This window comes from Aythya marila, assembly GCF_965140915.1.
Source record: "Aythya marila genome assembly, chromosome: 14".
NCBI lineage: Eukaryota > Metazoa > Chordata > Aves > Anseriformes > Anatidae > Aythya > Aythya marila.
Window position 1 is genome coordinate 4,015,453 of NC_139055.1, and position 25,282 is coordinate 4,040,734.

Here is a 25,282-nt window from a genome sequence, read left to right on the forward strand (position 1 = left end):
TTTTAATGTATAATTTGGTTTAATGACAGCCATTATTGTTACTTGTCTTGCTTATATCCTCAGATGATTACAACTTCAGCACAGCTACCCACCACAGTGTAGTACATGTAGTGAGGGAGGCAGCTGGAAGAGGTCTGAGACATTTCTGTCAGCCATTAAGCATGGCAGTTCCCTGCAGAGGGAAAATAAATTCTCCTTTCCTCTCCCTCAGATTTTAGTGAGAGGAATCGACATCATCTCTCCCTATTGCATTCAATACCACAAGGAGTGTGGCTTCGTTTGATTCTTTAGAATTTAGGAAATCTAAAGATAACCATTAGAAGAAGTTCGACAGTGCTGCCATAAGCTGGTGGAAGGCTTTGTAGGTAATGGGCAATTGGAAATTGTACCAGATCTGAAAAAAAACTAAAGCAGTTAGGGAAGGAAACGCATCTAAACAAATAAAAGTATTAAAATGCTGCTCGTAACCTACAAAAGATTGATGTAGGCTATAGGAAATGTATAACAGTATTGCCGTTATATTCTTTACATCTCTTGGCAGAGAGGGGGGGGGAAAGTATCTCCCATAGCAGAAGTCTAACAGCTCCGAGACTTACCATGCCATCAGCTCTCCAGAGATCGCCCCACCGCTCCCATGCCTCAGCTGCTGTACTCAGCAGTAATGTGACTTGACAGAGAAAGGTGAAAGAAATGAGAAAATCCCTTACAAAAGCATGCTTGAAAGAGGACCTCAGACATCAGCAACTAAAACATCTTTTGTATGGATGGGAAGCAGCAGCACTGAAGAAGTGCTGGTGGGCTTTGCAGACCTGTGAAGTGCGTGCTGTGCTGGGTCTCAGGCCTGGATTTTGTCTTAAGACACTGGCCTTCTCTCTCTCTCTCTTTTTTTTTTTTTTGCATTGGTTATTATGACAGATGTGAGAGAGGCCTGCATTTCGCTGGACTTTGTTTCATAATAAATTGCTTTCATAATTTAAATCAGTTTAGTATCTTAATAAATGAAACTGCGTCCGGAGATGAAATGTCTCAGAGCAAACAATGCCAAGAGTAACCAGGGCCACAGCTGGGCCACTCAGTTGTTGTTGCTTCTTTTCCCTGTGTCCCCAAGCATCACACAATTTGTACACAAAAGTTGAAGTCCAAAGATAAATGTAATGTTAATGAAAAACAAACTTCTTTCTAAGAGGACAGCGTGGTCTAGCTGTGAGGGCAGGTGGAGTCTGAAAACGAGGCGATTTTGGCGTATTGCTGAGGTGGTTAACTTTGATTCCTGGGAGCTATTGCTAGGAATGAAAGCCATCCTTTGTGGGTTTGATTCTTTGAATAAATAAATTTGTTCAGAAAAATGTGCTTTGAGTTGCTCAAATACACTGCTGGACATGGGCTTCCAAGGGGGAAGCTCTTAAAGGTGCAAATTAGAGTTTGGTTTGGTGCTTCACTGCAACTGCGGCCTGAGTACTGTTAGGAGATCTGTAGGAATGTGTTCTGGAACAAATCCAAGAAACTGGATTCAGATGAAGAACAGAGTTCATATGGGAGATTAAAGAAATTCTGCTTCTCCTACCATGTGAGGGTGTTAGTCTGAACAAGAAGCTTGCATAAGGAGAAACACAGTGGTCCCATTCGTGGAGAAGTTTTTTGTTTGTTTGTTTTGTATGTTTTTTTCAGTGGGAGTCATTCCATGTGAAGTTTTTAATTGATCTGTGAAAAATTTGAATTGCATTTTCAGTCTCTTGACAGCATTCAGCTCTTCATTTATTAAAAACTGTCCTTTTCAAGAAATTATGAGTGTTTGCAAAAGTGATATACATAAATTGTCTATTGTTCTGTGGTCTGAATTTGTTTACTGAGGCAGGAGTCCCACTGACCAAACGGATAAATGATTGCATGTTTAGTAGTGCAATGTAAGAAAAATTCCTCATGAGGTATGACAACAGCTATTTGGTTCTTTGTTATTTCCACTTTCATTAAGTCCTTTCAGAACACGTATATGAAGTGTAATGCTCTCTAAAGCGATGTCAGGTAAAGTGTGTCCTTCCAACATACAGGTTGCTTGCTGGGTCAAAGATATACTGATGTTTATTAAAGAGTAATAGGCCTTTTGAGCTTCCTGGTTATGTAAGTATACCTTTGTACCTGAATTTTGTGCTCAAGGCAAGGTAAATGTCAGAAGCGCTGTGCAGTTCACCCGTAGAAGTAGAGCCTGTTAGTACTGGCCTAACTGTTCATTGTTGTGGCCATTGAGCTTTTTTATTTTCAAGTATATTCAGCTTTAAGTGAAGTAGTTTGATGAGCTGCAGAGGTGCATCAGTAGCTGAATAATAGACATACCATTTTGTTTTTTATGAACATTACACTTAATAGAATAAAACAATGATTTTTTTTAAATTATTTTTTATGAAATGGACTTGCGGAAGCAGTCATTTCAATTAAGGTGCTGTCTGTTACATATAATGAATGTTGTTTCCACTTAGGGTAGCAGATGGAAAAAAAAAAAAAAACAATGTGGGAGAGAATCAGAAGTTTTTCTGCATGGATTGCTAAAACATGACTTTAACAATTCATTTGTCTGCCCTTGATTTTAGAGAATTAACTGTTGGATAAGGGGTCATGAAATACATTTAATTTGTTAAAACATTTTCTTAGATGCTCTGCTTTCTACCTAATCATTATTCTCACATTTTTTAAAATTCATTTGAACTAACTGAAGAATTCTAATATTAAATGGTAGGCTTGAAAATTTTAGCAGTATGTTTAAAATAATAAAAACTTAATGAGTTGCATTGATATATAAATAAGAATTGATGTGTGGATATGCTTATAAGTTGGTTTAAAACAAAACAAAAAAAAAACATAGCACAGTTGAATTGAATTGAAACCTGCATTTTTCTTTGCAGTTGAAGTGGGCCTAGGCTAGCTGGCATGGAGTGAAGGTGAGCGAGCTGGCCAGCAAGGGAACTGGAGAGCCAGTTCAGACGATGGCTGTAAGAGTCCCCTCTAATTTTCAGTTCTCTCATCCCAGTCTAGCAAGTGTGCTGCTGTGTATTGTGTGGAGTAGGAAGAACAGTTGGTGCAGCTGCTTGGTGCAAAGCTGTGAATTAAGTTCTAACATTTTAAAGTTAGAGAAGGCACAGTAGCTCTGCGAGAAGCTTTTTCTACTACCTCCATCTCCTTGTGCCTGCTCTGCATTGCCAGGACCTCAGTTAGGGTGGCAGAGAGCAGACCCATCCTGAGAATGTTCATCCTAAATTGTCATTATTCCTGCTGTACTTGTTATGTCTGTGTGTCAAAGAGAAGGGTGCAGAGGGGGAATCAGAACTCTACATGTATACTAATGTTCTACCGAAAGTAAAGAAACTCCCTTAAGGGAAGAGGCATTTTTGTCTTTAACCCTTAGGCTATCTCCTTGATAAATTTCAAAGGTTCACAGTGAGCAACAGAGGTGCTAGTGCTTCCTAAGTAGCTTGTAAAATGTAAAGCTAAGCCTTGATTTAAGATGTTAAATATTGTACAATTCGTCTCATTGTTCCCTCCTGTAACATCACAGTATGACTCTCCAAAATGGACGTGTTTTGATTTGTCATTGCATTAGAAATATAGTACTGCAGAAGTGCAGGTCTCTGATTTTTTTTTTTTTTTTTTTTTTTCCCCCAATGATTTATTTAACAATAATGTAAATGCCTTTTGCGGTGTGGAAGAACAAGTGTTGTACTAAAAAAGAGCATTTCCTTTCGTTTATCTCATAGGCTCCGGCTCCAATAACAAGAAGGTGTTGTCAGGGATTAATTGTAGTCATGTTCAAACTGTCATGTCTTAAAAAAAAAAAAAAAAAAAAAAAAAAAAAAAAAAAAAAGACAAATGAATCGAAGACATACAACATTTTCAGTCATTCAGTTAGAGTGTGTCTTTGAGTTCCCATTCGAAGTATAATACCTGTAAGCCACAATTCTAGAACATGGGAATGGAAAAGAAGTATAAATGTCTAACAATTCAAAGGCTGTGGACTTCATTATGCTTCTAATGAATAGCTGAATTACACTGCAAGTTTATAAGCCTTCTGTGAATATTTTGCTTTCTTGCACAATGACTATTTAGTCTCACTTGACCTCAGTGAAATTATATGAGGTGAATCTGATTATTAGTTACAATCTGAAATACTCTTTGATCAATTTTGTCAGCTCTAGTTACTCCTGTGGGACAGACCTGTCTGTCTTCTTGAAAATGGCTGTAACACTTTCCTAGTCCTCCCCCCTCTGTTTTCTTTTTTTTTCTTTCCATACATGTGTTGGAGAGTGAGGGAAGGAGGATCTTCGCTGTAACCCTAATATCTTAATATCTTTGCCAATTGTTTTACTTTTTTTTTTTTCTTCTTCTTCTTCTGTGATAACCAAATGCTATTGATTGATAACTCATCAGAGCTTTTGTCCATCAAAAAGTAAAGGATGAGTAATGCATACTCTTCTGAAATAGAGGGGAAACAGCATTGCAAACATGGATCCTTAAAGGGCAGAGATCCAAGCTGCTGGATTAGTTCACTAGAAAGAAGCTTTGTTTGACAGTTACAGAAAAAGAAGACTGTAAACGTAGTTTTGAAAGAACAGTAAGTGATATTTATTAGATAGCTAAAGTACAAAAGATAAGGCTGGTATTTCATTTCATAGATGTAAGAACGTGAACACCAGCATCTTAGGAAGGGATACTTATTTGTGTGAGAGCTTTAGGTCATGAACGTGAAATAAACCTTCTGTCTGTCAATCGCTTCTCTCATGCAAGTGATCACTATAAATAGAGCAATTACTACATAAGCAGTCAATTATAAACTGTTGCTCTGGGGAGGGGGAGGGGAGGAGTATATTGGTTTGCTATTGTTTCCAGAAAGGGTTTAACCTCTTATTAAAAAATAACAAAGTGATTATGTGTCAGTGGGAAAGATGCAGAAAAGCTGCTAGAAGAGAAGAAGAAAATGTTGTTGCTTTCCCTTGCACACAAGTTAGAAAATTCAGTGGAAGCCTTTCTTTAGCTCAATTCCATTTCTTTCAAGGGCTATGTTGGACTGTTAGATTGAGATGAAGACCTTTTCTCTTTGCAGGGCCACAGAGGCCACAATTACTATTTTACTGGTGAGAGGAAGAGAGTTGTTTTTTTGTTTGTTTGTTTGTCTGTTTTGATTTTTTTTTTTTTTTTTTTTTTTTTTTGAGAAAGCTTGTTCACAGCTGCAGTTCAGTTCCTCCAACAGTGGTTCAGCAGGGTGGCACAACAGCAGGCATTACAGCACTGACTCAGCTCTTCAGCAGATGTGGATTGTTTACAAATCTCTTCTTCATTCCTGTGTAACTTTCCTCCCGTGCTTTAAAATAATTCAAGCAGGCATTAAAGTTACTGAGTGATGAATCACAGTTCGAAAAATTAGCATTTCATATGTAATTGTTAATATGATGCACAAAAATAGAACTGTCATCTCTGGTACTTAACACTTCTACAGATGACATTGTTGCCATTGATAGGTAGTGTCGTGGTAGGTAGCTCTTACTCTGTTCCTATTACCACTAGGGGCACAACCTCATGCTGATGCAGAAGTTAGGAACAACAGATATGTGTTTTAAACATTCATATTTTGTGATGGTAGAGTTTTCATTATATATATATTTGTACTCCAGAGTGTTCTAGTCTGCCTGTGGACTGTACAAGAAAGCCCTAAAATAAATGTAGTTTTTGAATATTAAAATGTGGAGCCATGATCAGAACTGGAGAGGATGAGAAATGCTTTACGAGTATTAGACAGCTGGCAGGCAATTGATGTTGGATGAGTTGGTAACTAGACTCTAGAACTTTTGGACAAATTGCTCCTGATACTCGTGGAGGAGCCATGTGCCCTCAGCTTTCACCTTTATGTCTCAGTGCTGTGATTTTGAGGCCCGTTAATCGACTACTGTGCTTTTTATTGAGTTGGGACTCTGTACATCTCACTTAATACTCTGTAATGAATACAGTAAGTGTATGCCTATTATTACTAAAAATCTGGGGAAGAGTCATATCTCTTTATATATAATCAGTGATTCCCAGGTCCTTAACAGTACTCTTCACAGTAAAAACAAATGTTATATTTGTATTATTATACAGTGCTCCTGTTTCCCCATTTGCATGTGTTTTTAAATGAAGAAATGTTCTGTATTATTTACATACACAGTATTATATGTAAGCAGTACTCGCTGTTGAATAAGCTGAATATAACTGACGCTGTATGTTATTGTGATTGCTATAGTCACGATAATACTGAAACTTTACCTGACAGTGTTCTGTCATTGATGCTTTTTGAATAGGCAGACTTACCTTAGTCCTCTTGTAATTGATGTGTCTGTATGAATTGAACAAGCTTTTTTTCTGGCAATAATCATACAAAGTGAGACACGTTTCAGAAATTCTATGCAGGAAAATAAGTGCAACCATTCATCATGTGTGGTAGCTACAAAAAATTATAAGTACTCTGTGGTGTACATGTTACTTGGTAGAAGCTATAGCATTTTTACTACATGGATCAAATGATTAGAAGTGACCCATTACATCAAATACATCTTGATACTAAAACAGGCTTTAAAAGTGCATACCTCAAACACTAGGTAATTCTGTTTCTGAGATGCAGAGAAAAGCGAGGTCAGAACCTACCCAGGAGTTAGAAATTGTGCAATAGCAAAGAATAGGACTGTAATGCTGCAGGATGGAAACAAAGTCTGTCTCCTAATTTTTGAGTTATTTCACATAACTCTGCTGTGTTAGAACACAGTTTTATGGATAAGAAATTTAATTTTGAGAACTTTTAAGTATAAGGAGTATAGTTCTCAGGAGATGAAATCAAAGGGAAAAAGAGATCTATTTGTTGTTTAAATTATTATTCCAAATGTGCAAGTTGCTTGTTTTGAAAAATGCCTGAAGTGAGTCACATACAGTGAAGAAAGCTTTGGGTTTTAATTACACAGTACTGCCACCTAGCATCGACACACAGATTTGTATGTGTTTGTGGATTTCCAAGTGTATCAGTCTCAGGCTTTTACTTACATTTATTTTTCTGTTGAACCTTGTTATGATCTGCAAGAATATAAATGTATTTGAAAGAAAGATGTTTTGTACATGAAAACCTCAAATACTGAAGTGAAAATTCTCCTTTTAATTCAGACATATGGAAGCAGAAGTAGTAAATTTTGTTTTGTTTAATAGATATAATAATAATGTAAGGAAGATTAATGGATTCAAAGTTTGTCTTGGTAGATGCCATGTTAATGAATGTTATTATTTTAGCAGCTTTCCAAACAACAATTAATTTTTAATTAGTGATATCCTTTTAAAGTCAAGCAGAAACATAAACTAAAGAAATTTTTTCAGGTTTTTAGTGTACATACCCCATTTTCACATGTTTTTAAAAAGGAAAATACCTGTGGGGAGATAATAACCTGGGTCACAATAATCAAGGTATGACTGATTCCACGTATGGCAGGAACTAAATGGTTTGTATCTGGAAATTTATGAGATCGATTAAGATATTTCATGTTGTCATATGAGGAAGTTGCAGCTTTCTTAGTCATAAACAGTGTTACAGCACAGTTTGAAGTCTTTCTTTGTATTACTGTCCAGTGTAGCGTGGTGGCAACATAGGAAATGAAAAGGCTCCTTTACCTTAATAATCTTTTAGTGCTTCGTTCTGTTTTATTTTGTTTTATAGTAAGTAAAACAAACAAAAATTACACTTAGATTGATGCAGTATTTAATGAGTCCTTCATAGGATGTAATACCAAATGTTAATCAATAGACATGCTGGAATAGCTTCCAATACAACCTTGTACATTTTTTAAAATTAATTCTTGTTAAAATTATTGACTTGTTGTGACTTACTGGGGTTGCAACTGGAACAGTTTTTCATACTAATTAGGAGGTCAGGTTCCACTGCTCAAACTGCAGATAATAGTGTAATGATTGTCATCTTGAAACATAAAAATCAATGTTAGATACCATCAAATTCTGCCAACTGTCACAAATTATGGAAATTACTCAGGGTTTTAAAAACACTGCTAAATAGTGTTTCGTTTTATTCTTTATAATATATTCAAGCACAGCCACTCAAGAGAATGTCTATTAACATAAAGCAAATATCAAGTGGTGCTCAGATAGTTAGGGCCATGTCTTATTCTGGGATATCATTTACAAATATTTTAGGAGAGATGCAGAATAGTCTTACAGTATTAAAAATCAATTATCCTATTAAAGTTATGTGGCAAGATTGAGTTGTAGTTTAGTCTTTTTGAGTTGTACTTTGGTATTTTTTCTGGCCAGTTCTGTTTGTGTGATAAAGAATCTTCGTGTTCAGGTAATGACCACACATGCCAGTACATTTCTTTCAGTGGTAAGATCATGTGAATTAGAAAATTTTAGGTTATTTTGTAGATACATATTTGATCTTTTCTTTTACTGTTTTCACACTGCTATGTCAAGGGTCAAAAATGAGAGAAAAAGAAAAAAATGCTGTCACTGGAGCTGTGCTTCAGCTAGAGGTTATTTATAGCGAGTTTGTTTTTAATATTTGATGTACGCAGACCTTTCCATCTCAGTCAGGTGTAAATCTAGAAAACTCCTCTAGTATAATTGCCTTTGGAGGTCTCTGGAAGGTTTTAAAACTTCCCATAGAGTCTGAATATAATCTGAAGAGTATTTTCTATCTGTTCAAATTAAAAATCCATCAAATAATAACCAGCTTGAAGGTTTTTTATTTTTATTTTTATTTTTTATTTTTCATTACTATTAAAACTACCCAGAATATTTGCTTGGATAAATAAATAAATATCCTAATACATGTACTGCATTTGGACACATCAGAGCTACATCCTCTCTTCCTTCTTTTCCCTGAAATTCGCGTACCACTCCTGCTGCAGATGGGGTATGCTGGGTGGGATGTGTTTGGGGCCAGAAACACCCCAGTGGTGCCCAGTGCTTAGCGCAGAGCAGGAGGTGTGGGGCAGAAGGGGGCCCATGTGTGGCAGCAGAGAAGGTGAGAACTGCTCAGCTGTTCAAAACCTGTAAATACAGAGCTGTACTGTGCAAAGTTGAGTGCGGTTCTAAATGGTGTATTTACAGGTTTGTACACACATATTTTTGACGTAACCAAAGCTTTTACTGGTATGCAACTTTGTCTTTTCTCTGAAAAAGAGCTTTCAAAATGACCATGCTGACCCTGCTTGAGGGCAGATTCTGGCAGAATTCTCAGCTGATGCAAATCAACATATCTCCATTAACTCAATGGAGGTGAAGTGATTTATAGGAGCTGCAGAGCTGATAATCATCATTATCTTTATGTGAAGAAGATAAAACTGGCTCTGAAGATCTATATTATGAAATGTCATAATTTGAAAAGTGTTTATTAACCTTGCTCTGTTAAACTTAAATCCTTTCATTAGCTTCTGGTATCTGTTCTAAGAAAATTTAAGATTTATAGCACTTGAAAAGAAAACAATAATTCTCGCCCTCTCATTAACATTAGTTATAGCTTAAAACAATTAACTGTGCCCATGGTTATGTAAGCTTTTAAAAATATGCCGTTGTGTCCGTAGTTGGATTCAAATCTGCACACTGCTTGCATTAACTTGCATGTTAGTAATTCTTTGAATTGCTTGGATAATGAATCAGAATGTGCTGGAAGAAAGCCTCTTCTATCAGCATTAATGCCATATTCCAAAATGTAGGTCTTATTAATTCTTTCTAATACAAAACAAGGAGAATTGGGACTTCAGTAATTAAAATACATTAACTAGCACAGGCTGCTTTTCTCTACTCTATTAGAGTGTCAAATTCAATCCTGAGTGAGAAAACAAAGCAAAACATAATTTTAGTTCAATGTTTGTTGAATAAGAAAAAGAAATATTTTCTTTTGTAGACTCCTTAGAAACAATTAAGCATTACCTCTATCAAATACTGAATTATAAGTGAATTCTCTTTAAAGTATGTGAACCATACATTCTTTGAAATTTGCCCAAACAGACTCATTTTAAAAGTAATGCCATGGAAAAAAACATATTTTAAGACTTGGTAAGTCACCTGAATACTTTTTGTAAGTGACTGCTCATGTTTTGGAAGTGTTCTCATAAAACCTAAAAACTTTCTGAAGTACCTTTCAACCAGTAAATTTCATATGCAGTGCAGTAGTCCTACAAGACTTGCAGTAGTACTCAGATTAGTTAACTGCACTATTTTTAATGTTTTTTATTGATTTGAAGGAGATAAACTTGTGCATGAAATCTCATCTTATTTTGGGGCTAAGGGGAATTGAGTCTTTGTTTAAAAATAAAATAAAATAATTACTGTCCATGGAGAAGTCTTTTACATTTGAATTTTTAAGGTATGTTCAGCAGTCTTAAAAAAAAATTATAATTTTGGTAAACATTACTTGCCAGATACAGAATTTGATGTATTAATGCATTTTGGATTCAGGACAACAGTTACAAGCACTGTTGAGTGGTACTCCATGTACTGGGATTATGTATTAGTTATTTTTCTTTTATCAGCCCATTTCTCTAAGTGACATATCCTGGCTAATAATGAGTTCACAAAGAGTTGCACATAAATATACACAGCAAAAACTCATTAATGTTCTGTAATATTGTAAATGCACATGATGAACAGCTGATTTGTGCAAATCTGTGACGTTGCCCCACACTGGAATCATTTATAAAGAGACCTGTAGATTGCTCTGCATCAACTCTACCTAGAATTTGGGAATCCAAGAGAAGTGAAGGAGTAGGATTTCAAGTAATACAGAGAGGTTCAGGAAACAGTCAAAATTAAGAAGCTTATACAATTGAGGAGTAAGAATGTGTCAAAATAATGTAGCTGAAATCCAAGGAACTTGAATGAAGTTCTGGTAATAAATGCAGAAAAGAAAATCTTGGTATGTTTGGAATACAGCTGTCAAATGGGTGTCCCATATTCACAAACCTTTAATGCTTCTGTTTGTTCTGATTTTTAATCATAGAATAGTTTGTGTTGGAAGGGACCGTATGGTTCCAATTTTCCATGTATGGTCAGGGATACCTTGCTCCACCACAAATCTTGCACTGAGTTGTCTGTTAAATCTGTTTTTGGTACTTCCACTGTGACTTGTTTTGGTTTTGTCACACTAATCTAGATGAAAAACTCTCTGTTGCCTTGTATAGTCCTCCATTATTGTTACTCCATTCTTTTTTGCCATACTGGGCTCTAATGTGAGCCAGAGATGTTTGGTTTAACTGTGCAGCTTGAACCACAGCATTTGTAGTCTACAATACACATGCTAGACTAGAAGTTATGGGTGATTTTTGTGATACTGACGCTTTGCTTTTCCATAGTGAAATTCTTCCTGGGAATAGTATAGAAACATGCTTTTGGACCTTATGATAAGTTATGTTACTTAGCAAAAATAGGGTTATCCTGGTTATACATTTATAAGTTGTCTTATTATTAGACATATCTGATTTCTGAAATGTATGGATGACTGTATATATATATAAATATATATATATAAATATATATACACATGTATGAACTTCTAAAAGCATTTTTATTCTTCATTAAAAAAAATCAAATTAACTGATACGTCAACGTTTAATGTTGAATTACAGTTTTTAAATCTTACCCATTTGAAGCACTGATCTGACCATCTGTCTGGTGATGCACTTGCACTGTATCAGAACTAATATTAGTGCAGTCTAAATGGAGTCACGGAACAACGGACCAATTTGTATTTCATTCTTATCACTCAAAACTCAATTTCTAAATAGGACATTTCCTAATTCTGTAGTCTCAATTATTGGAAGGTATTCTGTAGTCTCATGCCAATTTTTGATACAGAATATAAAAGCATTTCTGATGGCTAAATGACTGAAAGAAAGGGAAATCTAACATTCTTCACCTTTGCAAAACAGAGGGGAAAGTTTGCTTGTTCGGACTCGAATTTCTGAGAACTAATATTAGTTCTGTAAATTAAGCCAATCCAACTGGAAAACTGAGGATTCAGACAAGACATTCTGTGAGTATATAGATTTTCTTGAAAGTATAATATAGGCAAAGAGTTAACTGGTTTTCTTTTATGCTTAAGAATCACTATTTTCCAGTGACAGATATTCTGCCTATGTATATTCAGTTGCAATTTGGGTTACTCAGGTCTGTCTTTTGGAGAATTGCTTCGGTCTTAGGTATTGAGATTTGCATGTTTTAGCATCTGTCTTCTGCAGATCTTGTAATATATAAATGTCATCACCAATCCTAAGTTGCAGAGACATAAATCTGTTCTGCAAGCTACTTTAAGGAATTGTGTTTTGTTTTCAGTTGCATTTTATAGTTACCAGGTATGAGCATAATACGATGCTACTTTGTGGAAGGAAAACAAAATCAAAGAGGAGTTGAAAATTGACCTGAAGTTGTTTTAAAAGTAAATTAAGAAAACATTTAAAGGAATAAGGGTTCATGCAGACTTTGTTCTTTATAATACTTTAATGAGACTGAGGAATGGGACTTGTAGACAAAATAAATAAATATGATATTTGGAATAATACCCTATGCAAATATTTAAGTAAGCAAATTTTTAAGTTTTTGAACCTTTAGAGAGCAGACTTTCCCCTCTTCAGGGATCTGCTTGGTAGAGTACCATGGGGCAAATCCTTGGAGAGAAGAGGGGCCCAAGAAAGTTGGTTAATATTCAAGGCTCACCTCCTCCAGGAGCTCATGGCCAAAATCAAACAGAAAAAGGAGGCCTACAGATGGTGGAAGCAAGGATGGATAGGCTGAGAGGGATACAAAGACATTGCTTCAGCAGCCAAGGATCAGGTTAGGAAAGCCAAAGCACTATTAGAAGTAAATTTGGTCAGGGACATCAAGGGCAGCGAGAAAGCTTTCTCTAAGTACACCAGTGATAGGGTGGGAACACCTCCCCTGCGGAGACAGGCTGAGGGAGCTGGGGTTGTTCAGCCTGGAGAAGAGAAGGCTCCGAGGAGACCTCACAGTGGCCTGCCAGTGCCTGAAGAGGGCTAAAGGAAAGCTGGGGAAGAACTCTTTGTCAGGGGGTGGAGTGATACAACAAGGAGGAATGGCTTTGAACTAAAATAAAGTAGGTTTAGATTAGATATGAGGAAGAAATTCTTCACTGTGAGGGCAGTGAGACACGGGAACAGGTTGCCCAGAGAAGCTGTGGCTGCCCCATCCCTCGAAGTGCTCAAGGCCAGGCTGGATGGGGCTTTGGGCAACCTGGTGTGGTGGGAGGTGTCCAAGCCCATGGCAGGGGGTTGAAGCTGAATGGGCTTTAAGGTCCCTTCCAACCCAAGCCATTCTTTGATTCTAAGATGTGTAGCCGTGTAAGATGTTTCCTGTAGTGCTCTTTCCAAACAAAATTATAGAATTTTATAATCTCATTATATTGTCGTAACTTTGTTCCTGCTGCTGCTCAGTTGTTAAGTCCTAGCATGCTTGCTCAGTATGGTGGCTGTCATTCTTTTAGCTTGCCCCTCAAGAAATGAGAATGTAACAGAGGATAGCTGATTGATGCAAGTTGAAGTCCTTTTCTGTTGGTTGCTGAAATAAACAGCATTGATCTTATCTTTAATAGTGTTTCAGAACTAATTGAAACTAGCCATGTAAATACATTCATGGATTCTCAGTGTTGTTTATTTTTGTCTACTTGTATATGATTGAACAAATATATATATATATATATTTCAATTTTACGTTCTAGCTGCTTGTATAAGCACAAAACTCATCTGCAGAAAGTTGGCTTTGTGTGGTTCAAGGAGTAATTTTTCCTAGAATGGAGTCAGTGTGAATACAAATCAAGGAGGTATTCTTGATCCCTAATGTAGCACATTCAGATACAGTCTTCTGTTTCACCTGTTATTTTGTGTTACTGGAAAGACAACTAGAGTTGTCCAGACTCTTTCAGTAATTTCTGTCATGGATGAAATCTTTATATTAGTTTACATTATGTAAGAGATGTCACTTCGTAGTTGTTTCCGAGATGCCATTTTCAAAGTACTCAAATGTACACCTCCTAAACCTCCTGTCTTCAAAGTAGAAGGCTTTTTTTTTTTTTTTTTGGGGTGGGGGCAAGACTGAGCTTGCAAATCCAGCATGGGTGGTAGTCATGGTCTCAACCACTGTTAGCACAGAATTTGTTTTCAGTGACATACATGTACTCATCACACTGAAAAATGCATAGAGAGTTATTTCTTTTCTTTGTTTTTGCTTTTGTTTTTATTTTAATAATTCATGAAATATTTCATGCAAGTTAGAAACTACTGAGGGACTTGGGATGACTGAGGAAATTGGTAATGGTATATGGATCACTTCACCTGTAGGTTGCTGTCTGGCTCAGTATTGACCTAAATTTACAATCTGATGGCTTTTAATGTATATGAAAAGCCTTGTCAGATACCTTTCCAATTCTGTTTCCTAGTAAATTAGGTTAAAACTGTTGATAGTTTATTGATTTCAGTTCAGGATAATAAAGCGTTTATTGCGTTTGTTTCCAGTTTCCTTCCTGCGCTGAGGAGTACAGAGATAGGAGGCTGTTTTTCTCCCTGACTGTAAACTAGAACAACCTACTGAAGCTAATAGAGGCTTTAAATAGCAGGGTTGTTCTATGACTTCGCTCTTCTTTTTGTCTCAGTAATCTTGTGTGTTAGTATATATGGGATCTCAGCGTCTTTCCTGGTGATGAGAAGTGCTTTAAAACATAGAGCATTAGTAAATTAGTTTGTGAAGGATGTAGTATGATGATACATACAGCAGTCTTTGTTCAGGGCATCGAGGTTCTTGTGTGACTACCATAAAGCTAGCAGTTTGTGTCTGGGTGATCATGTTTCATAAACAGAAATATATGATTGAAATTCTGGACTCATCAACATAGACAGCAGTTTATCTCAGACATAACTGGGGAAAAAAAAAAAAAAAAAAAAGGTGAGTCACAAAGGAAAGTGATTTAAAAAGGAGATGGAAAGGAGATGGTTAATTAGGATACTTCATTGAAATAGCTGAAAACTATCTTACTATCTTCTGGTAGCAATGGAACTCCTTCCTCATCTACTGGGACACCTGGGTGGTCTTTAGGGACCCATCCTTTCCTGTACTAATCCTAAGAATGCAGTTAAGTGACAGTTTCTTATATATACACACTTTCCAGTGGCTTGGGTTTCTCTAAGCACGGATAATGACACCTGTTTTAAATTAAATGCAGCAAAGAGGAAACATTAGCTCCCTGCTCCACTATATTGACTTAAACTTGCAAGCCATTTGCAGGCTGGCAGAAGGGACTATAGAAGAAGAGAAAGCAGGGAACCAACATTGACATCTGTGGGATCCTGAGTTCATATGTAGTATTTGTTTTGAATGCTCCATTGGAAACAGAAATGGAAGGATTTGGTAGGTGTTATAAATTCCAAGTCAATATAGCTTTATAAGATTTATTTATGGGGTCAATAAAAAGCAAGTAAACAGTGCTGGGTGCGTAGGGAGTCTGGGCTCCTCCAACACATGGACCAGTTACACCAGGTGGCTGGTTTTTATGCTCCTAGGCTAATACATATTCATTACTACTTCTAGAAAAGGCAGGGTTATTATAATTAGTTCCCAGAATCCAAACTCTCCCACTGGTGCATGCATATCAGTCTCCAGTGGTCCCTCTGGAGGTCTCGTGCTGAAGGCTCATAATCTTCCTCCCAGGCTTTGTCCTTGTCCTTCTCTTTTGTCCATCTTGGCCAGATGTCAGAGACTTGTGCAGCATCCCATGGAAGCTTTGTCTTTTAGTCATCCTTCAGCTTTCCCCTTTTCCTTAATCTCTCGGCCAGATATCAGAGACTTGCGTAGTGTCCCATGCAATAGTCACAATAGTTAGCAGTTATTCTGAACACCCCTCAGATATCAGAGCCTCAAGGTTTACCCTTCAAGCCCTCTATTGACGCGAATTGCTGAAATATTCCTCACAGTAGGTAAACCACTATAACAACTTAAGCTTTTGATCTATTTGTTTTTCTTTTCTACCTCAGAATAATGTACTATATATGTGAGTATCACAAAGAACAACTAAAGTTGGTTTTAAGGAACTACAACCAAATCAGCATTGTCAAATGAAATTTGGAAACTTACAGGCTTGCAGTAGGGTTTGGGGGCTTGTGATAGAGCTTGTGATTGTTACTTGTGTTAAACTGTGCTCTTAGTCCCTCTAAATGTTCTTTACTCTAGAACTGTGTTTCATCTTAGGTTCCCTGAGATGGTCTGTGTTGTTAAATGGAATAAGCAGCAAAGCTTGTTCTGCTTTCTGTGGCATACCATTTTTGTGCGATTAAAAATAAAAGTACCTTTATTCTGTTCTCTCATTAATAGAAATGTATGGTAGGAACCCCACTGCAGTAATGCGTGCTGCACCTCTGTGCAGACACTCCTGTAGTCTCTGCCTTATTTTGTGTTGAAGTTTTAAAGTTGGCTTTAAGCCTGCATGCAGAGATAATTTTTCTACTTTTAAAGCATTCGGACAAGTGTGCGTGTTTTTTAACCGGTTGCTTCCTTGAGACTATTCTTGCTTTCTAAACCTCAGCCACACATGATGAAATGGAGATGGCTGGTCTTTTGGCTTATCTGGGAATAGCTCCCCCATGAAATCCTGAGTTTTGTGCTGGAACTGCTTCAGACCTTGCTATATCTTCAGGTGACCGGGGCACCTCCTGCCGGGTGCTGGATGAAGATCACATTGAGAACTTGGGCAGCTGAGGAGCCAGGATGGTTTTATTTCTGACAACTCCACCAAGTGAGCAGTGACTGCTGACAGAGCGACATAAAAAAAACAAACTCTTGTCCACCAGCAAATGACAGACTTTCTTTGGAGGCAGTCTCAAGTGGCTGATAGTAAGCAAAATGATGGTCCAGTCTGGGCGGGCCGCAGAAGAATGTTTCCTTGTGAAAGTGTACATTGAATTAACATACTGTCCTCCATGACTACATAGCCAAACATGTCATAAAGCATGTGGCCTTATCTCTAGAGAGGTTTTCCTCCAGAGTGATGTGGTCTTTTTTTTTTTTTTTTTTTCTTCTTTCTAATTTGGAGATGGAACAGAAGCTGTAGTTAGGTCTGCACAATGATGGTACAATATTAGGAAGAATTTTCTACTTGTTGTCCTGTACTGGTTGATTTGAAAGACTTCCATTTATCAAGGTAATGCTTTCTGTCCTCTTTTGCTATGATAATATGCAAGCAAATCTTATGTTGCAATTTTGGGTGGAACAGCTTTCAGACCTCAATTCTAGCTAGCCCTGCCAGCCGCTAGGTGTGCAAACGCTGGAAATTCACTTCAGAGTTTTTGAGTTACACTTGTTCATTTTGTATAACAGTTGTATTCGTTTTATCCATTGCTGTGATGGTTAATCAATTTTTTATAAAGGAATACACTTTCCTTTATTGACAGATGGAATGACACTTGAGGTATGGTTGCCATCTGAGAAACTTACCTTGCTGCCTTCTGATTTCACTATGCAAAGTTTCGTCACTGTATGTGGTGATAAAGAATTTAAAATATTTCTGAATATGCTTTTATGGAAACTGTTGATATATAATGTCATCTTTTCCATCCACCTTAAATGGTTTTCCATTGTTTTTTTATTCATTTTTCGTTTCCTTACCTTACCTTGAACCTTTGAAACAATGGATCCCTGTAGGAAGTTAGGTTATTTCTGATAAAAATCTGTTTAATGAGTCAGAGAACTCCCAAGTAATGAGGTTAATAGTTGTACACACACAAAAGGACTGTATTTTTTTCTCTTAATCGCTATGAGGAATTTTAAAAATATACCATGTTTTATTATCATCATAAGTTTACACAGCCTTAAAAGTAGTTTCTAATAAAACCTTCTTTAAACATTATTTTACTAGGTTGGCACTGCTAGCAAGGAGAAAGCATATTAAAGCATCTTGTTAATAAGCATGTGAAAATTATTAGTATCAGATTAAGGTAGGGTTCAATAGAGGCTTTAGGGAAAGAAGGACTGTGTTTCTTGCTCAGAATGAGAACGAATAATGTAAATTTAGTGTCAACAGCAGGTGTTGTTCTCAACTGAAATGATAGGTAAAGTACCTAAAATCATAGCTTTTTGCATGATTACTACATTTGGTGAGTTCTAAGAATTGTTTTATAGAGGTCTGAAAATTGCTGAGAAATCTATTCAGCAACAGTATTCTCATAGTAGCATCCTCTGATGAATTGTACGTTGGAGCTCTGCGTGATCTCAGGTTCTGGAAGAGTTCCCCCTTAACAGCACAGTCATCTATTAAGAATAAACAAGAAATGAAAGGTGCATGCCTAATAGTTTTCTTTTGGCACATCCCTTACCCAGTGGTACAACTTCTGCTCTGCCAGCAGGAATGAAGGTGCACAGCAGGTATAGAATTATAGAACATTTGAACATAAGTGGAGAAGAGTTAGGAGGGAGCTGTCTTAAAATTCTTGGCATGGACTTGCTTGAGTACGAGAAAAGTATAAGTCCTTCGTCGATTACATTTTTCCAGTATTATAGCACATTGATGTGTTTAATATCAAAACCCTTCAGTCTAACATGGAAGCAGTGTTCAGAGGTTGCAAGACAGCTGATGGATTTGCCTGGATGTGAAGGAAAACACTTGTAGAAATGAACAGCATTCAAATCCATAATTGAAACTTTAGGGATAAATAAGTTTCACGAGAAAATGGAAAGAAAGAGGCCAAAAAGAGGACAGAACATAAGAAAATGCTGGTAGAAAATTAAATGAATGCACAAGTAAGCGTTGGTGAAAGCAAAAGAGAGGAGAATGGCTGGAGGAGCACAACTTGCATAAACTAGCTTGACGCCTTAGCTCCGTTTCTTAGTAGGGTTAATAATCCCATTAACTTAATTGAAGACAACATTGCACCCTAGGATTAGTAGTTTAAAAAAAAGACCACCAATGGACAATTAAATAAAGCAAGTTGTCATTCATTGCATAGACATTTATATTTATCTCACTTCTGTAAATGTTGATCAGTTTGATCAGAGACTTAATCAAAAATTATTTAGACAATTATTTCCTGACTCAAAAGTATTCTCTAGTGATAGGAAACTGTTATACAGAATCGTTAAAGCATGCTTAACTGCATTGTGTTAATTATGTAGTGATAAATTATTCTACCTTTCTTCATTAGCAGTGTTTTATCAGTAGATAATAGTATTGTTTATTCTTTCTAGGCAGCAGAAGAGTAATAGTGTTGTTTAGGCAATTACTTTTAGCAAACTTGGTCTTTGAAGTGGCCAGTTCATATTAGATCTTTAAATCCATTTTGTGAACTTGTTTAGCTATACCAATTTTAAGTCATTACATTAATTGAAAACTTGGCTTGTTGTATTGGACTGTAGGGGCTTGATTCTTTTATTATTTGATTTGACTGCATACGGCCCTGACTGTGTGTAGATAACAATTGTACAATAATCAAGAACAAAGGACTGGAACTCATGTTTCCCAGTGTGCAGCAATCTCATTGCGTGACTTCAGGTGGGTATTTAACTTGCGACACTTAACTTGATTTTCCCATAGAAGGGTCATATATGAGATGGACAGCTCTCTTGGCTGTCCTAAAGGCTAATAAGTATTTGTAAATAGTTTTTAGGACTGGACGAATGTTACCATTGGGGGGGAAAATCCCCATTTTTCGATGTGGACGGTGTTTGGAATGGAGGGAAAGTTGTTGCTAGTTTGAGAAAAGAAGGAAAAACACTCCCAAAGAGGAGAAAAACAAGAGCACTTCACACATCTAAGAAACTCCAGGACACCCACAGAATTTTATTCTGTCACTTCCTTTCCTTTACATCAGCCTCAGATTCTTTTTGCTGTTTTATATCTGTGTATCTTGGAAGAAAAGTAGATGTCATTTCAGTCTCACTTATATAACTAGTGATGTTCTGCTTAGTAATATTTCAGAAGGTTTATAAGCCTACCTTTGAAAACATGTTAAACTTTGCTCTTTGTAAATGTCTGTGTGTTTTCATTGCTTTTATCACCTGTTTTTACAAAACTTTGCCATCTTACTAAGTTGGTGCAACACAATGTACTCCTAATGGCTGTTGATTCCAAGATGGGAATCAACCTGATAGTTGGCCATGCTGCACTTTTGACAACCAGTTACTGAAGTACGTCGGGTGCAAGTAATATTTTGGGAATCTAAAAGACCTCCAGGTTCACCTAGTCCAACCTCTGACCTAACACTAACAAGCCCTCCACTAAACCCTATGACTAAGCTCTCCATCTAAACATCTTTTAAAGACCTTCAGGGATGGTGCCAGAACCACTTTCCTGGGCAGCCCATTCCAATGTCTAACAACCCTTTCAGTAAAGAAGTTCTTCCGAATATCCAACCTAAAACACCCCTGGCTCAACTTAAGCCCATTCCCCCTCGTCCTGTCACCAGGCATGTGGGAGAACAGACCAACCCCCACCTCGCTACAGCCTCCCTTGAGGTACCTGTAGAGAGCAATAAGGTCGCCCCTGAGCCTCCTCTTCTCCAGGCTGAACAAGCCCAGCTCCCTCAGCCGCTCCTCGTAGGACTTGTTCTCCAGGCCCCTCACCAGCTTCGTCGCCCTTCTCTGCACCCGCTCAAGCACCTCCATGTCCTTCTTGTAGCGAGGGGCCCAAAACTGAACACAGTACTCGAGGTGCGGCCTCAGCAGAGCCGAGTACAGGGGGACGATCACCTCCCTAGCCCTGCTGGTCACACTGTTCCTGATACAAGCCAGGATGCCGTTGGCCTTCTTGGCCACCTGAGCACACTGCTGGCTCATATTCAGCCGACTATCCACCAATACTCCCAGGTCCTTTTCTGCTAGGCAGCTCTCCAACCACTCCTCTCCCAGCCTGTAGCTCTGCTTGGGGTTGTTGTGCCCCAGGTGCAGGACCCAGCACTTGGCCTTGTTGAACTTCATGCAGTTGACCTCAGCCCATTGGTGCAGCCTATCCAGATCCTCCTGCAGAGCCTTCCTACCCTCGAGCAGATCGACACACGCACCTAACTTGGTGTCATATGCGAATTTACTGAGGGTGCACTCGATGCCCTCGTCCAGATCATCGATAAAGATATTAAAGAGGACTGGCCCCTGTACTGAGCCCTGGGGGACTCCACTAGTGACCGGCCTCCAGCTGGATTTAACTCCATCCACCACGACTCTTTGGGCCCGGCTACCCAGCCAGTTTCTAACCCAAGGAAGCGTATGCAAGTCCAAGCCAAGAGCAGCCAGTTTCTTGAGGAGAATGCTGTGGGAAACAGTGTCAAATTTAAATAATAGATTTAAATAGTTCTGGCATTTTTAAGAAGCTACTGCAGCGCAGAACTCTCCAATGATGATTTGGAGCTAAAAATATTCATGCCTAAGTAGACAGAAAAACATGGCATACATATTTGTTGCAGCATTTGCTTTTGTTGTATTTACGATTTTGACTGCCCTTAATCTGAAAATACTTTATATAGGTTTTATTTCCTTAAAATAAATAAATAAGCTGCTTTTTTCCCCCTGTGGTAAAGAACAACACGTAATGCCTGTAAGCACTGTTTGTCTTTTGCTACTTAACTAAAATCATTCATCAAAACAGTTCTAAAACTGCTGTTTCAAATGTTGTGCTAAACACATCTCATTTTCAGCATGATATCTAGAAAGATTAGCTACACTAAAAGGAAACTTCAGTGTCTGAGTAAAATAAAATAAAAAAAAAAAAAAACAAACACAAAAACCTGAGAAATCAGAAGGAAGACATCAATAGAAAATGAGTTTACATTATTGTACCAAACAGACTGTCCAAATATACTTGGATTTTCTTAACCAGAAATCACAAACAGCACAATTGTCATCAATGTTATTCTTGCAACAGTCTTCTTATTTCATCTAAAGTTCCATTTTATTTATTTTCTTTTATTAAAAAAAGCAGAGGCGATCCAGAAGTAAAAGATGTACTTTTCAGTAATATTAAGAGACGTGAAAAATACAGCAGTTAAATAATCCTTTTATTTATTCACTGAAAATTTGTACTGTGTCAAAGCTGAATTATCAATTTTTCCTCATAGTGAACAGCATTTGAATCTCTAAATCACAAGCTTATTTCCAATTGTTATTGATGAAAAGAAGTACAGGCTTTTAAGACCTGCTTTTTTAATGAAGATAGGTACACGGTGTACTATGTGTTTTTTTCTTTTTTAAAAAAAGACTTTCTAATATTGTTTGCACCATTGCAACGTTTTGATCTAGTTGTGCTGGGTTATTTAGGGGCACAAAGTAAATGTGAAGTGCTTTGTTTTCTCTTGAACTTGCAAGTGATTATTGCATTCTGTCTATACTGAGTGGCAGTTCTAATGGCCATGTGCACTGTAATAGTAAGGGATCATTAGAAAATTCAAGAAACAAGCACATAAATAAGATCAGTGTAAGAACCAACTTCAGATTTAAAGGGAGTTTTAGTGTAGGCTTCACTGAGCCATTAAAATTCATTTTGAGTCCTCCCTCCATGCCTCCTATCGATTTGACTTTGCTAACAAAAAGAAGTGGTCAAATGTTTTTAAACAATTTATTTTAAAGAAAACAATTTTTCATTTCTTAGCTTTTTTTTTTTCTTCCTTTTTTTTTTTTTTCTTAGCCTGTAGGACACATACAGTGTTTTAATGCTATTGGATATTAATGCTATTGGATTGTTGCACTCTTGCAACCACTGCTATTGTTATGTGCAGATATACAGCTCCTGCATGTGACCACAGGAAAGCTTCCATGGGGTGAATGGTGAGTCTAAAGTTTGTTAGATACGTGTAAGTTGCTGCTTGCCCAATGTAGATCTGTGCATCAGCAGCAGATACAGCTCCAGTCCTCTGATCAGCCTCATGGCCTACTCTGGACCTGCTCCAACAGATCCATGTCCTTCTTGTGCTGGGGCCGTGGACCTGGATGCAGCACTACAGGTGCTGCAAGGGCAGATTATGGTATCTTACCATTACCCAATATTTTTGTATTTGTAGCATAATTTCACTAAACTCTGTTAAGAAAACTTATTGTGGGAACAATTTCAATTAATTCTATCTGCCTGAGATGATATTTTAATAGGCTAACATCATGGAAATACTCAGAAGCACTATCTCAGTCATAGTAAATCCTTCTTTTTAATGTAACAAGGAAATAGATGTTCTTTCATAAACAATAGAAATAAGGCCAGACAGCTTAAAGTACAACAATCATGAAAAAGAAAAGATGTTTGTTTTTCTGAACTGATAAATAGGCAATACCTTCATATGGAATAGGCTTTTGTAAAGTACAAAACAGTAATGTGAAGACAGACAGAGAGTAATTGCCAGTTTTTGCTCAGTTCTATACTGTATTCATCTGTTTCTGTGTTTTATAACTGTGATGTATTGATATCTGAGTTTGATGAGATAGTATTGAACTGGGATCAAAGAGCCAGGCATTGTTAATCTTCTGAACGATCATTATCTCCTCAAACTTCAAGCAAGGGTTTGTGCCACCAGTGCTAGCAAGGGTATTTATGTGCTTTACACTGCAATAAATATTGCAGGACCAAAGAATTCAGCTGAAGAATAAAGGTATATAGAAGTCAGTTTAGCCACTAGATGTTCAGAGGGGTGAGAAATGGGAAGAATATTTTGGGTGTTTTGTTTTTCTTTAAAGTTTTAACCTTAATCTAATATACCAAAGATAGCCCTACCTTTTTAAGTGCTGAATGCTTTCTGATTTTGTTTTGGCTTTCTGTATGCTGTTTTCCCCTCTGAAATGTAGCATGACAGATGAAAATAAGAGAAAAAAAGAGAAAAGTAAGCATGTTTATACTTTTTATCACTCACAGACTGACAGTACTTGTGGGTGGCTTAAAGCAGCTGTTCCTCCTGGTTACCTGACTTCCTTCTTTAAAATATAGGTGTTAAAAACCACAAGTCTAAATGTCAGAGTCTAAATGAAGCCAAGAAATCTTCTCTCAAGTTCACTAGCAAATCTGGCCAAGTACATTTATCCTTTCATAGGGACGTCATTTATTGCAGCCAAAAAGCAAAATACTGAAAGTATTTTAGCCAATACTTACGCCAGTGTTGTGACCCCCTTAAATGTGCTGTGTGAGCAACTGCAGCGATGCAAGACATGCCTGTGTTATGGCTTTTTCATCATCTTTCTGCTGGAGTTGGTAGCTGTCGTGGCAGGGGGAATCGTACTCCAGGGCAGTTGAAGCAAGAGCTCTGGCCAGAGCTGGTAGCGGCGGGCAAGGGGGACCTGCTCCCCGTGTCTGGTGGGCACAGAGTTGACACCCCCACAGAGGGGAGCACTGGGAAAGGCAGTGCCTTTGGCTTTCCCAGCTAAATGAGCCACAGCCATTTCCTCACCTCCTTAACTGCATACAGAAAAGCATACGTTTTTTTTTCCAGTTTTGTTTGGTAGCACGTCGATGTGTTTTTTGTGGGCGAAGGTTGCATTTCCAGAAAAAGGTTTTGTCATGAGGGTTTCTAAGAAGCAGTACAGACCTGGGCCTGGGATACCACAAGAGAAAGACATCGATACAAATACCAACTCGAAATAATTAGTACCCAGTGGGTAGGGTGCTCATGCTGACTGTATTTCTTGCTTTCTACAGTATCTTTCATTTTGCAGTTTATGCATGCTAATGGGCATCTATTACAGTGTATATGCCTCAGTAAGTGTGTCCCAGTTAAGTAGACTACAAGAATCTCTCTCTTTCTGGTCCATGAGCAAGAAAATACTTGCAAAATTTTGAAGAACTGCAACTGCCGAGATGGGGAAACTGGTCATCTTGAGGGACAACGAAGAAGATGGTGTGATCATGTTCTGTGGTGCACAAGAGCAGCCACTTCCCACAGTGTGCTTAGAGCCTCATAGAAGAGTGGAAATATCGAGTCTCAGAAGGATCGCTGGAGATGTCTGGTCCAAACTTTTTGTCAGAACAGGGCCTTAGATTTCAGGGGCAATAAAATTACTTTCTGCTGCTTGTGAACATGCTGTTAAAGCATAACGTACACTACTGTTATGCATTAATACTGAGTAGGAATAATCTTCTATGTGCAACTGTCCTGCAAGCTTCATTCTAAATTGCAAGCCCTCCTGTAAGAAAGGAAATATTTAAAGCTGGTTTTGGTCTGATTTTCTTTGCACTGTTGTATAACAGGAAGAAATACTATGCTGTCATTTCCGTATTGTTATCTCTGCTCATTCAAAAAATCAGAAGATAACTGTT

General features: G+C 37.6%; 1 protein-coding gene across 1 annotated transcript in view; it reads left to right on the forward strand.

Moving 5' to 3' along the window:
• TENM2 (teneurin transmembrane protein 2) overlaps nucleotides 1–25,282 on the forward strand; it is a 782,568-nt gene that overhangs the window by 231,831 nt on the left and 525,455 nt on the right. The gene's annotated exons all lie outside the window — the stretch shown is intronic.